At 43.0% G+C, this 13,665-nt stretch overlaps 1 pseudogene; it reads left to right on the top strand.

Moving 5' to 3' along the window:
* The first annotated feature begins 10,096 nt into the window (after positions 1 to 10,096).
* On the top strand, positions 10,097 to 10,579 carry LOC102840530 (annotated as a pseudogene).
* Positions 10,580 to 13,665: the final 3,086 nt, after the last annotated feature.

Genomic DNA, 13,665 nt, shown 5'->3' with positions numbered 1-13,665 from the left:
GGCCAGATAGTTATCTTCCAAATTTCTTGGCAGAGATGAATGAGTGCCTCCTCTGCTGCCTCGCTTTCTTGAAAGATTTCAATTTTTATTCCATCAATTCCTGGTGCCTTATTCTTTGTCAATTCCTTCAATGCACCTTGGACTTCCTCCTTCAGTATCAGTGGCTTTTGATCACATGCTACCTCATGAAACGGTTGAACATTAACCATTTCCTTTTGGTACAGTGATTCTGTGTATTCCTCCCATTTTCTCTTGATGTAGAAACATTTAGTAAATATTAAAACAACAGCAATGAACACAATGAAAAGAAAACCCATAAACAAAATCCACCCAGTGCAGAAACTTATGTGCAAGAAAGAAACTAGCAACACCATAAAAAAACCACACAGCAAAATGACAGCAATCAATTAATGTTGATCAATAATTACATTGAATGTAAGTGGATTAAATGCACCAGTCAAGAGACAGAGAATAGAAGAATAGATACAAACTTTGGTACATACACACAATAGAATACTATGCAACATTAAAGAATAACAATGAATCTGTGAAACATAACATGGATGAACCTGGAGGACATTATGCTGAGTGACGTCAATCACAAAAGGACAACTATTTTAAGAGACCACTGTTCTAAAATGTTAAGAAAGGGGTTTCCTGATAAAATAAACATTTTATGATGATTATGGGACAGGGAGGGAAAAATTATTCATGAGGTAGGGTTAAATGGGTGATGGGGAAGGCAATCGACAAGAGGGAAGTTGACACAGGAAACATGAAGGTAGTGGAAGATACACAGAGGAGTACAAGAGTTAAAGTGAATAGAGGCAAATACTGCTAACTGATGGTATATGGGAGAGATTGCAATCATTGTAATGACATGACGTGTATGATTTGTTGAATGTGGAACGGATGATCTGCTCTGTAAACCTTCATTCAATTCACAATAAAAAGTTTTAACCAAAAATATCAAATGATGTATTGTATTAGATAAATCTGCTGCACAAGACCTCTTTAAAGTGTTCAAGAGCAAAGAAACCAGTTTTAGGATTAAGATGCACTTGGCCCAAGCCATGGTATTTTCAGTCACCTTATATACATACATTTGAAAGTTGGACAATGAATAAGGAAGATTGTAGATGAATTAATGCTGTTGAATTATGGTGTTGCAGAAGAATACTAAAAGTATCACGAACTACCAGAAGAACAAACAAATCTGTGTTGGAAGAAGAACAGGCAGAATGCTCCTTAGAAGCCAGGATGACAAGACTCTGTCTCTCCTACTTCGGACATCTCTTCACAAGGGACCAGTCCCTGGAGAAGGACATGGAGTTTGGTAAAGTGCAAGGAGAAAGAAAGAAGACTTTCAATGAGGTGGATTGAAACAACAATACGCTCAAGCATAACAATTGTAAGGTTGTTGCAGGACTGGGCAGTGTTTTTTCTGTTGCACATAGGGTCCCTACGAGTTGGATTCAACTGGACATCAACTAACAACAACAGATTTGGTAGTATCTAATTTGACTGTTACCCATGGCAATGTTAACGTTAGTCAAACAGAAGAATCTCACAACAGACGCTTGTCAGTACTTAAGCGTGTGACTCCAGCGATGATTAACAACAGTGACTCAGTGTTTAGACAGAAATTTGTGCTGATGTTTCCTGGCTTTGCACTTCGGAGTTCTGGTAAAACTACAAATTCACAATCTGGTAGGTTTTTTCCCGTCTCTTAAAGAAATCCAAGCCACATGTAGTTACTGTCTAAATAAGCACATGTTATAACAGATTTAGGTAAGTATTGGACAAAATAAAAATAAATTGCAAACAGATTTCATTGATGTTGCTCAGTCATATGATAAAGCAAGGCCTTTATAAAAACATGGCAATTTGTCATTTCTTCAGGCTGTTGGTGTGAGGAGGTGTAGCATTGCTGTTGTTAGCTATTGTCAAGTTGGCCTCTGTAAGGATAAATTCTTTTAGAAGGATCAGCATGAGACTGGTCCCTGTGAGGAGGAGGTTAAAGCTATTCCAAATGTTCAACTTTCCCAAAATCCTATTTGGTAAGGGTTGCACCTCAATGTAAAGAAAACAAAAATCCTCTCCACTGGACCAGTAAATAACATCTATATAAAATGAGAAAAGATTGAAGTTGTCAAAGACTTCATTTTTCTCAGCTCAACCATCAACACTCATGGAAGCAGCAGTCAAGAAAACACACGATGTATTATATTGGGCAAATCTGCACATTATAGGATAAGCATTGGACTGCAAGGTCAGTTTGAACCACAAGGTCGGTGGTTCAAACTCACCAGCTGGCAAGACCTCTTTAAAGTGTTGAAGAGCAAAGATGTCAGTTTGAGGACTAAGGTGTGCCTGACCCAAGTCATGGTATTTTCAATAACCTCATATGTGTGTGAAAGTTGGACAGTAAATAAGGAAGACTATAGAAGAATTGATGCATTTGAGTTATGGTGTTGGAGGAGAATATTAAAAGTACCATGGACTTCTAAAAGACCAAACCAATCTGTGTTGGAGGAAGTACAACCAGAATGCTCCCTGGAAGCCAGGATGGCAAGACTTCATCTCTCATACTTCATACATATTGTCAGGAGGGACCAGTTCCTGGAGAAGGATGTTATGTTTGGTAAAATGGAGGTCAGCAAAAAAGAAGAACCCAAACGAGATGGATTAGCACAGTGGCAGCAGCAATGGGCTCAGTGTAGCAACGGTTGTGAGGTTGTCCCAGGACCGGGCAGTGTTTCGTTCTGGTGTGCATAAGATTGCTATGAGTCAGTACCAACTCGATGGCATCTAACCACAACAATGCCACTCCATAAACCCTGATATCACTAGTACTTCTTTATTTCCCAAATCCTAGGGTTCTGCAACACACTGCAGCATCTCACAGAACTCACAGACTGTCAAAGAAATGGCTCATGCAATTGTAAAGGATGGAAATTCCTAAATCCTTAGTTCAAACATCAGCCTGGAGCATTCCCCTCACTCACGTAGTCTTGGGAGCTGAGAAACCCAACTCAGCAGTACAGATGACAGACTATTGGTGTACACGGCTGGGGATGTTGGTGAATCAAGTCAGGTGGTAGGCCACAAGTCTCACAAACTGGAAGTCAGACAAAGATGAACCAGATGCAGGAAACAGAGCAAGATAGTAAACTTTGCCCAAACATTCTTATACATTGGGCCCAGACCATGCCCACAAGAAAACTAAGGGTGGTGATTTGGGTCACACTTTCTAGTAAGGTGGAGTCCTGGTGTGGAGTTGTAGGATAAGCACTGGACTGTTAACCATAAGATTGCCAGTTCAAAACCACCAGCCACTCCTTGAAAACTCTATACAGGGCCACTAGGAGTTAGAACTGACTTGCTGGCACTTAGCAGCAATAATTCTAGTATGATATCTTTAGTTCTTCTTTGTTGTTAAATTTCCAAGGTTGGACATCTTTCCAGGAGCAGATAACCTTGTCTTTCTCAAGGAGAGTGGCTGGTGGGCTGGAATTCCTGACCTTATGGTTTGCAGTTCAGTGCTTATCCTACAGAGCCAGCACGCTTCACCTTTATCCTTGTTTATGTTTTTGTTAAGTCTCATGGAGTCAATTAGGGCTCATAGAGACACTGTATAGGTTTTCAAGCTTTTAAATCTTTTACAAGAGCATAAAGCCTCATCTTTCTTCTGCAGAGCAGCTGGTGGGCTCAAACCACCCCTTTTTTTAATCCTACCTTAATCTTGTTTCATTAACCACTCACTCCAAAATGAATCCATAATCATAGGCATGTTGTTACTGTTAAGTGCAGTGTAGTTGTTCTGACGCATAGCGACCCTGTGTAGGGTTTTCAAGGAGTGGCTACTGGGCTTGAACTTTCAACCTTTGGGTTAGTAGCCCAGTGCTTATCATATAGCACCACACCAGGACTCCTAATCACAAGCATGTTGTCATTGTTGTTAAGTGCCCTCAGGTCTGTTGTGACCCATAGCGACCCTGTATAGGGTTTCTGAGGAGCGGCTGGTGAGCTTGAACCACTGACCTTGTGGTTCAAATGGAACTTGCAGTCCAGCACATTAACCCATAGTGCCACACCAGGATTCTTAATCACAAGCATAGAGTCTAGGATTTACAACATGTCACATAATAGACAAATGTGACTAGAAGGGCTATAATAAATAATGAACAGCACTGTAGTCCCCAACTCATGACGCCTCTATGTAGCACAATGAAATGCTGCCCAGTCCAACACCACCCCATGATTGGTTGCAGACTGAACCATTGTGATCCATAGGGCTTTCATTGACTGATTAGCAGGAGGAGATTGACAGGTTCATCTTCCTGTTCTGTTTCAGTCCACCCATCTGTCTGTGATTGGTTGTGCTTTGCTATGATGATGAACAGGTTTCAGCAGAGCTTCTAGACTAAGACAGAGCACAATTGTTGGGACTGTGAAAAACTAGCTCTTTTTTCTTGAGCAGAATGGACAGTGAGTGTCAAGCCAGAGTTGTGTGTCTAAGTCCAGCTGTAGTTACATGAAGAGTATTGCACCAAAATTTGTAGCCATCTGTAACCTCAGAGTGTGGTCATGTTTGGAAATAGGGTCTTTGTAGATGGATTCAGTTAGTGAATTCCTGGATTTAGGGTAGGCACTAAATCCAATGACCAGTGTCCTTCTAAGAACAGGAGAGATTATACAGAGACACACAAGAGGAAATGGAGGTGGAGGCTGAACCAACGCAGCCACAAGCTAAGGTTCCAGAACCTGGAAGAGACACGAAAGGGTTCTTTCTTCCCTGGAGTCTTCAGAAAGAGCGTGGCCTTGCTGACACTTTGATTTTAGACTTCTCGCTTCCAGAATTGTGAGAAAATGAATTCCTGTTGCTTAATGCTTCCCAGTTTGTGATTATTTGTTACAGAAATGTATACACCAGCCAAGTCCCATCCTCCTCACCACATATATTTGAGTGACGAGTACAAAACCGAAATGGCTCACATGGGCATTCCAAATGTCCTTCCTGCAGCTTTAAGAGGCACATCAGAAGGCCAGTTGATTGGGAACTAGTTCTTAGACTATGTTGGCTTTCTCTAATAGCCAAAAACCATTGTCATTGAGTCCATTCCAACTCCTGGTGACCCTGTAGGACAGAGTAGACCCGCCATGAGATTTCCAAGGCTGGAAATATGGAGATGGCACTGGAGGCACTTACTCGTCTACGCCAAGAAATATGGAAAACAGCTACCTGGCCAACTGACTGGAAGAGATCCATATTTGTGTCCATTCCAAAGAGAGGTGACCTGATGAATGCGGAAATCATTGGACAATATCATTGATATCCCATGTGAGTAAAGTTTTCCTAAAGTGCTCCTTGGAAGCCAGGATGGCCAGACTTCATCTCTCATACTTCGAACAAATTATCAGGAGGGACCAGTCCCTGGAGAAGGATGTTTGGTAAAGTGGAGGGGCAGAGAAAAAGAGGAAGATCCCTAATGAGATTGATTGGCATAATGGCAGCAGCAATGAGCTCAAGTGTAGCAATGACTCAACGATTGTGAGGTTGGCCAGGACTGGGCAGTTTTTTGTTCTGTTGTGCAGAGGGGCACTATGAGTTGGTACCAACTCGATGGCATCTAACAACAACAAACATGGAAGCATGGTCATATCTTTCTCCCATGCTTTCTTTAATACTATTCATTATTCTGTAGGGATAGTCAGGGTGTTTCATACACAAGGTGGCTATGAATTAGATCTGAATCCACAACAACTAACAACAACAACAGTCCTTTATAGGTAATCGAAATTCCCAACTATCCACCAAACACACTAACACATCTGTCTTTGGTGACATATAAGCCAGGAAATAGAAAAGTATGTGTGGAGATGTTCAGATTTACACATTGGTTAGACATATCCCTGCTTCTTGGCGACTCCTGTGGCTGCACAGGATGAAGTTAAACAAATAGTCACTTTGTCTCCTTTCAGCTTAGCATTCCTTCAGGACCCCCAATGAGACCGATTGGCACAGTGACAGCAGCAATAGGCTCAAGTGTAACAATTGTGAGGATGGCTCAGGACCGAGCAGTATGCATAAGGTTGTGATGAGTCGGAACCAACTCAAAGACGCCTAACAACATCAAGTCATTAACTAACTAAAGCCTGTGATTTACATTAAGTTTTACTCTTTTGTGTTGTGCAATTCTATGGGTTTTGATAAATGATGTTTCACAGTGGTTATGAGTCGGGATGCTAATCTCACAGTCAGCAGTTTGAAACTATCAGTGTTCCTCAGATGAAAGATGAGGCTTTCTGCTCCTGTAAAGATTTACAGCCTCGGAAGCCCAATGCAGGATCTCTGTGAGTCAGAGCCAACTCCACAGCATACCATCACCACCACCACCACCACCAATACCGCAACCCTCCTGATCTGATTTATGGGAGATTCCCAAGGGTGTGGCCTGCAACACCTTGTATCTTGTTGTTGTTATTGTTAGGTACCGTGGAGTTGGTTTTGACTCATAGTAACCCTGCACAGGGTTTCCGAGGCTGTAAATCTTTACAGGAGCAGAATGCCTCATCTTTCCCCTGCAGAACTGCTGGTAGTTTTGAACTGCTGACCTTGAGGTTGGCAGCCCGACTCCTAACCACTAGGCTACCAGAGTTCTTACGTTACCAGAGCTCCTTTTATCTTACAAGAGATAAAAAGGGAGAGACTTGAGCAGTGGGAGCCGGTTCGACTATTGCTGTTGTTGTTATGTGCCGTGGAGTCAGTTCTGACTCATAGTGACCCTGTACAGGGTTTCCGAGGCTGTAAATCTTTATGGGAGCAGAAAGCCTCATCTTTCTCCCGCAGAACAGCTGGTAGTTTCGAACTGCTGACGTTGCGATTCACAGTTCAATTTGTAACCACTACACTAGCAGAGCTCCTTTACCAAGATGGAATTGCTGGGAGTGGAGCACATCCATTGCACCTGGGTCCCTGCCCTGTGAGGCTCGTCGATCCAGGGGAAGATTGATGTCAAGACGCATGGAGAACTGCAAGGAATGCTGAGCAGAAAGGAGACAAAGACTTTACCCAGAGCCACACCCTGAGTTTGAACTTCTAGCCTCCTAAACTGGGAGAGAGTAAAGTTTGGGATGTGAAAGCCGTCCACTGTGGTATTTCTGTTATAACAGCACTAGAGAATGAAGATTGTAGCTTTTCCCAGACTGATTTAATTTACTTAGCAAAACATTTAAGGCTCTTCTGGGGGCTTTTAAAATCACTTAATGCCCTGCTTTCCCTGAGGTGGGGCCTATTTGAAATCTCCACAGGTGACTCTAAGGTGCCTGGCAGTGACCCAGGGTGAGAGCACAGCTCTAGACGTTCACAGTGTCCTGTGACTGTTAGCATGCTCACATTGCGCTGAAATGATCCTGCACTTTTATATCCGCATCTTTACTAGCGCAGTCAAATCACCGAAGGTATTGAAACGCCTGCTGCCCCTGACTGATCCCAGACCTATTAAGTCAGAATCTCCAAGGGTAGGACCCAGACATCAGTATTTTTTAACGTTTCCCAGGTGATTCCAATTTGTATCCAGGCTTACCCATATTCATGGTCGTGGAGTTCTTATGTGGTGCTGTAGGATAAGCACTGGATTGCTAAACACAAATTTGGCAATTCAAATCTACCAGCCACACCTTGGAAATGTTATACAGGGTCTCTGTGAGTTGGAACTGACTCAAAGGCACTTAAGAACAAACAACAACAACATAAATTTACTAGATCATAAATTTCTTGGGGACAGAAATTAAGCCTCATTGATCTTTTTTCTTTTCTTTTTCAATGTTTTATTATGAATTATATGATAGTTTACATGGGAGAACATTAGTTTTACATTCATTCTATCATATATCGTTTCATTGCCATGGTTACAATCCCCTCCATGCATCATCAATCAACCAAAGGGTACACCCTGCAAGCCTGCCCTCTGGTCATCAGCACACAGCCCCCTCCCTCTCTGGGACTAGAGTCTGCAGCAGCTCCATCTCTCCATCTCTGGAATCACTGTTCTCTGGATAGAAGAGAAGCATCTTTTCTACGTTAATGGTCCCAGGGACCTCCACTCCTGGACTGTAAAGTCAATCACTCTCCTCCTTTTGCTACAAAACATCCACCTTTACATTTCCAACCTTCACAGTCAGTCCTGATAACAATTATTCACCATTGTACCACAAGAAACCTATCCCCATCTCCTTTCATTAGCCCCACCCAGACAGATTGGCTCCTACTCAGTGGAGAGTCTACTTTCCTTCACGCCCTCCAGATCTAGGTTCCCTCTTGAAAACTTGTAAGCCAGTCACTTCTTGCCTTTGTAGCCCCTCCCCCCCATTTTGGGTAGCCAATGTCCAAGTTGCCCATCCCTGTCTATTCTGTGTACAGAGGGGGTGGAAATGATCCGTGCTGTAAAGATTTGTTCCCTCTTTTGAGCTACTGCATCCATAGGTGTAGGTCAAGTTCATCAAATTGTATCAGATTACTCTTTTTTCCCTCCTTCTTCTTCTAGTTGAGCTCTGATCATCCAGTCATTGAAGCCAGGTCAAGTGGGTATTATCTGCAAGTGTGGGTGTTCTTATGCATATGCCCTCTTTTCTTATCAGCTGGACGCTTCACTCTCCACTCTAGTCCTCTGTGGCTATGCCATTGACTCTGGGCCCAAGAATCTCCAGGTTTTGCCACACTGCTGGCCAACAAGGTCTCCACCCGGGTTCACAGGAGTCTACTGAACATTGTAGGGCTTAGCTCACAGCTTCATTGCTGTTTGTTCCTCACTTCCCCTTATCAGTGACAAACGCGGTTACTGATCAGAGTGCATGTCTGCTCATGTATTCTTAGTCTTGGAGTCTTAGTCTTGGAAGGGGGCTTGCCCTGAGGGGACCCAACCACTTGCTTTTTTATCTCCTGGGTGAGCAACTTGCTTGTTCTTATAGTAACCAGTCGGACTGCCTTATTGATTTGTATTTCCTTATTGATTTGTATTTTTCCTGTTGGTCTTTCTTTCAAGAAGTTATCTTCTGTTCTTCTAGCCGCTCCAGGCTGGTCTACTTGTCTTTTCAAATGGAAAAGCCTGGCATTTTTTTATGATTTTAAGTTTTGTTCCACATTTTCTCCCATTCTATCCATATCTTTCTGATGTGATCCCTATCAGAACAGTTGTAGTAGTCACTGGGCACCATCTAGTTCTGGGATCAGGGCCATGGAGACTGATGTTCACATGTTCTGTTAGTCCACTGGATTAATTGATTCCAAGTGTCTTCAATTTTCATCTCTTCTTTCCTCCAGACAGGAAAAGACCAGTAATTGCATCTTAGATGGACACTCATGTGCCTTTAAGGTCTCACTTGCTACTGTCCAAAGTAAGATGTAGAACAATGTCTTTGTGGACTAAGCCTCCATGATCTTGATAACTGGTGTTGTAGGGCCAAAGAGAAGAATCCATTTCATATATAAGCTTTAGCACATCCTCTAGCTCCAAGAAAATGATATATGTTTAAATAGCCAGGCAGCTCAAGGCCAGAGGCCAGATGTTTTCCTCTACCCTAGCCTAAGAACAAAGACCACCAGTCCTGACCAATTAAACTGTAACATCTCATAGTTTGCCAATTGTTAACCAATCCAAAGATTGTAAAGCTGAGAAACCTGAGCTGTTTGAAAACTCTCTAAAAACCCCCGCAGACAAAGAGTTCAGGGCTCTATCCTTAATCCGCTGCATCGGATGCGGTTAGAGACCTGGCTCGAGCTTGAATAAACAACCCTTATGTATTTACATTGGCTCCTGGGTGGTCATTGGGGACCCCAGACTCTGGGCATAACAGTGTTGACAAATACTAGTGTGTGAGGCTGGCACAGGCACGTTGGTAAACAAAATTAAACTGGTTCTTAAATTAAAGTCTTAAACTATGGCTATACTACCCTGAATGTGCCTGATCTTGTCTGATCTCAGAAACTACATAGGGTCAGACCTGGTTAGTACTTGGATGGGAGACCACATGGGGATACTGGAGTCCTGGTGTGGTGCCATAGGATAAGCACTCAATTGCTGGAGTGGTGGCCATGGAGGCCATCCTGAATGAGCTGGTGTCTGTGGATGACCTGCTGAAGTTTGAGAGGTAATTTCCATCTGAAGCAGCAGCAGGGTTAGTGTCTGAGAACATGCAGTTTGTATCTTGGTATCTTGTGCGGATACCAAGCATGCACTTGGTGTCTTGTGTGGAGCAAGTATAGCAATGACATCCATAAAGGCATAGGGCTGCTCGCGGAGCTGCTACCCAGGGGAAACAAGGAGGAGCAACGAGATTATGTCTTCTACGTGTGGGGCATTACAGGCTCAAGGAATGTGAAAAGGCCCTGAGGTCTATGCAAGGGCTGCTGCAGACAGAGCTCCAGAACCACCAGGCCAAGGAGCTGAAACAACTCATCGACAAGGCCATGAAGAAAGATGGACTGGTGGGCATGGCCATTGTTGGGGGCACGGCCCTCTGTGTGGCAAGACTAGCTGGCCTCATTGGACTTGCTGTACCCAAGGCCAAGTCCTGACCATAACTGCCGCTCTTCTGCCTGGGGGAGACAGCCTGGCCCAAGCTCACAGGCAAACAGACCTACTGAGTTTGGGGTCTGAGCATGAAGGACACTCAAGGGCCCCATCCTTACTGACCCTTCTCTATACTTGCCGTACTCCTTTGTCACTGTGTTTTGTGGACGTCAGTCTCCTCTCCCTTAAAACCTATCGTGTAGCCCAAAGTCATGTACTTTAGGATGAGTGTAAATAAAACTGGGCTTTGGTATGAGCAAAGAAAAAGATTGGTTTGGACTGCAAGATCGGTGGTTCAAACTCACCAGCCGCTCCTTGGAAAATATTTGACCTTTCTTGTTGCTGCTGCTGGTATGTTCCATATAGATCCATCTTTAAAAGAGCACAGTGCAGACAGGGATGGGCAACTTGGACATTGGCTACCCAAAATGGGGGGAGGGGCTACAAAGACAAGAAGTGACTGGCTTACAAGCTTTCAAGAGGGAACCTAGATCTAAAGGGTGTGGGGGAAGGTAGAATGTCCAGTGAGTAGTATCCAATCTGTCTGGGTGGGGCTGATGAAATGAAATGCAGATAGGTCTCTTGTGATACGATAGTGAATAATTGTTATCAGGGCTGATTGTGAGGGTTGAAAATGTACAGGTAGATGTTCTATAGCAAGGAGGGGAGTGATTAGCATTTCAGTCTAGGAGCGGAGGTCCCTGGGACCATCAATGGAGAAGAGCGGAGAGCGGGACTCTACCCAGAGAAGCAGTGATGCCAGAGATGGAGGCAGAGACGATGATGTGGAGAGATGGAGTAGCTGGATACTTTAGACCCAGAGAGGGAGAGGGGCTGTGTGCTGATGACCAGGGGGCAGGCTTGTAGTATATACCCTTTGGTTGGTTGATGAAGCATGGAGGGGATTGTAACCATGGCAATGAAATATACAATAGAATGAATGTATAACTTATGTTCTTCCATGTAAACTATCACTTAATTCACAATCAAACATTAAAAAAAAAAAAAAAAGAATTGGGCTGCTAACCTCAAAGTCAGCACTTGGAATCTCCCAGTTGTTTGGCAAAAGAAAGATGGGTTTTTTTACTCCTGTAAAAATTTAAAACTCTAAAAAAAAAAGATGTAAAGCCTTGCAAAAAAAAAAAAAAGTTAGCACAGTGCTCCACAAAGGCATTCTTTATAACTAAGCTAAACTACTGCCTAGTTTAAAGAAGACTTCGGAGAGTTTTTTGGTTTAAGGTTTAAAGATTATCTCAGTACAATCATTTTGGGGCTTCATCCAGATTCAATAGCTCCAAAAATTCGTGAGCATTTGAAATTCTGTTCTGTGTTCCTTTCCTTTTTAATTAGGATTCTTTGTAGTCTTCAATCAGAATGTTCAATAGGATTCAGGTACCATCCACTTCTACTGGTAAAGGATGAATTATTCATGGAGGCAATTAGCTCTATATCCCATTTCCTCCTCTTAGCCCTGACTCTCCTTCTTTCTCTAGTAAGGCAATGTGTTTTGAACAGGGAAGGGGCTTGAACTGCCCTTAAAGTTAAGTGGAAACACAGGCAGAAAAAGCTGTGACTATCTTTGTTGTTTCTTATTTGTGAATCACCTTTTTTTTCTCTCTCTCTCAGACTTCTTCATATGTTACGGTTTATGGCTACCTGCAGTTTATAAGAGTTATATATAGTTCCACCTCACAACCAGAGAGAAAAGAAAAGTTTCTTGGAGCTCCAATTTGCTAAGCCCCAAGCTAAGGACTAATTTTGAATGCATGGTAAAGCAAACCATGAAGTGGACAAGCTGTAAGTGATCACCAACTTTGTTCTGCTTGATTTGATGGCTTGTATTAGTTGGTATTTTAGAAGGTCGTTTCTGATCAGGCTACTTTAAACTAAGCCTACTGACAAAATACACTGTACTCCAGACAAAGTCTGGAAGCCGAGGGGCTTTTCTCCACATAGTCTATCTCTGTTTACTAACAAACTTTGAGACAGTTGGAATATGGCAGTCATCCCAAGTCAAGAAGAGAGACTTCAGTAGCATTCTCCAGCAAGGGGCATGTTTTGGCATGCTTCCTGCGGTATGTTGTACATCACAGTAAAACTCCAAACCAGACATCTGAAGCTTCCTCAGGGAAAAGAGAATTGGCCCAGGAAATGGAATAGTGTCTCAAGTGAAGAATTTTCTGGCTCAGTGGCCTGGCTCTGACTTCTGACATATTCCTAAGGCCAAGCCCAGCATTGGCTCTACACAGCATCATGTTTCCTAATGGTTTTGCCAAGCCTTGGCCCTGCATTCGCAATGCGGCAACTATCTCAGTTTCTAAAGGACTGGGTTGTGACTCATCTTTTCAGATGACAGAAGTCCTGGCACTGAGTTGTATTGAATACCTGGATCCATTACAGTCCTCACCTCCTTTCTACAATCTATGCACTTGACGACTCCACCCAGACTGCTAGCAATGCTCTGTCTCTTGGTCTTTGTCCTTGCTCTTCCTCCATGAACTTTTCTCATCATTCTTAGCACCGCCCCCTTTATGCCAACATCTATCACCCTGCCTTATTTTCTTTCTAGTACTGTATGGGATGGAGTCCTGCTGTGGTGCTGTAAAATAAGCACTGGACTGCTAACTTCAAGGTTGGTAGTTCAATCCACCAGTCGCTCCTTATAAACCCAAGGTCACTATGAGTTAGAACCTACTCAACAACACTTAACAACAACACTGTATGGAATTACTCATTTAGTTGTTCATCTACTTATTTGTCATTTATTTCTGTCCCTCTGTTGTGAGTTGAAGTGTGTTCCCCCCAAAAGATATGATCAAGCCCTAATCTCCAATACCTGTTAATGTCACATTGTTTAGAAATAGAGTCTTTGTAAATGGAATAATTAAGAAAAGGTCTTGTTTGAGTAGGGTAGGTCTGGATTTAGTTGAGTGGTGTCCTTATAAGATGAGAAGAGCCACAGACTCAGAGATGTAGGAGGAAGATGCCATGTGAAGAGGGAGATAGAGTTTGGTGTTATTCTGCCACAAACAAGGAAGTTCTGGGATCACCAGAAGCTGGAAGAAGCAAGGAAGGGTCCTCTCCTAGAGCC

The sequence above is a fragment of the Chrysochloris asiatica genome, unplaced genomic scaffold, assembly GCF_000296735.1.
Source record: "Chrysochloris asiatica unplaced genomic scaffold, ChrAsi1.0 scaffold00022, whole genome shotgun sequence".
In the NCBI taxonomy this organism is placed as follows: Eukaryota; Metazoa; Chordata; class Mammalia; order Afrosoricida; family Chrysochloridae; genus Chrysochloris; species Chrysochloris asiatica.
Note: the sequence above shows the minus strand (reverse complement) of the source record. Positions and strands in the feature narration are given on the sequence as shown.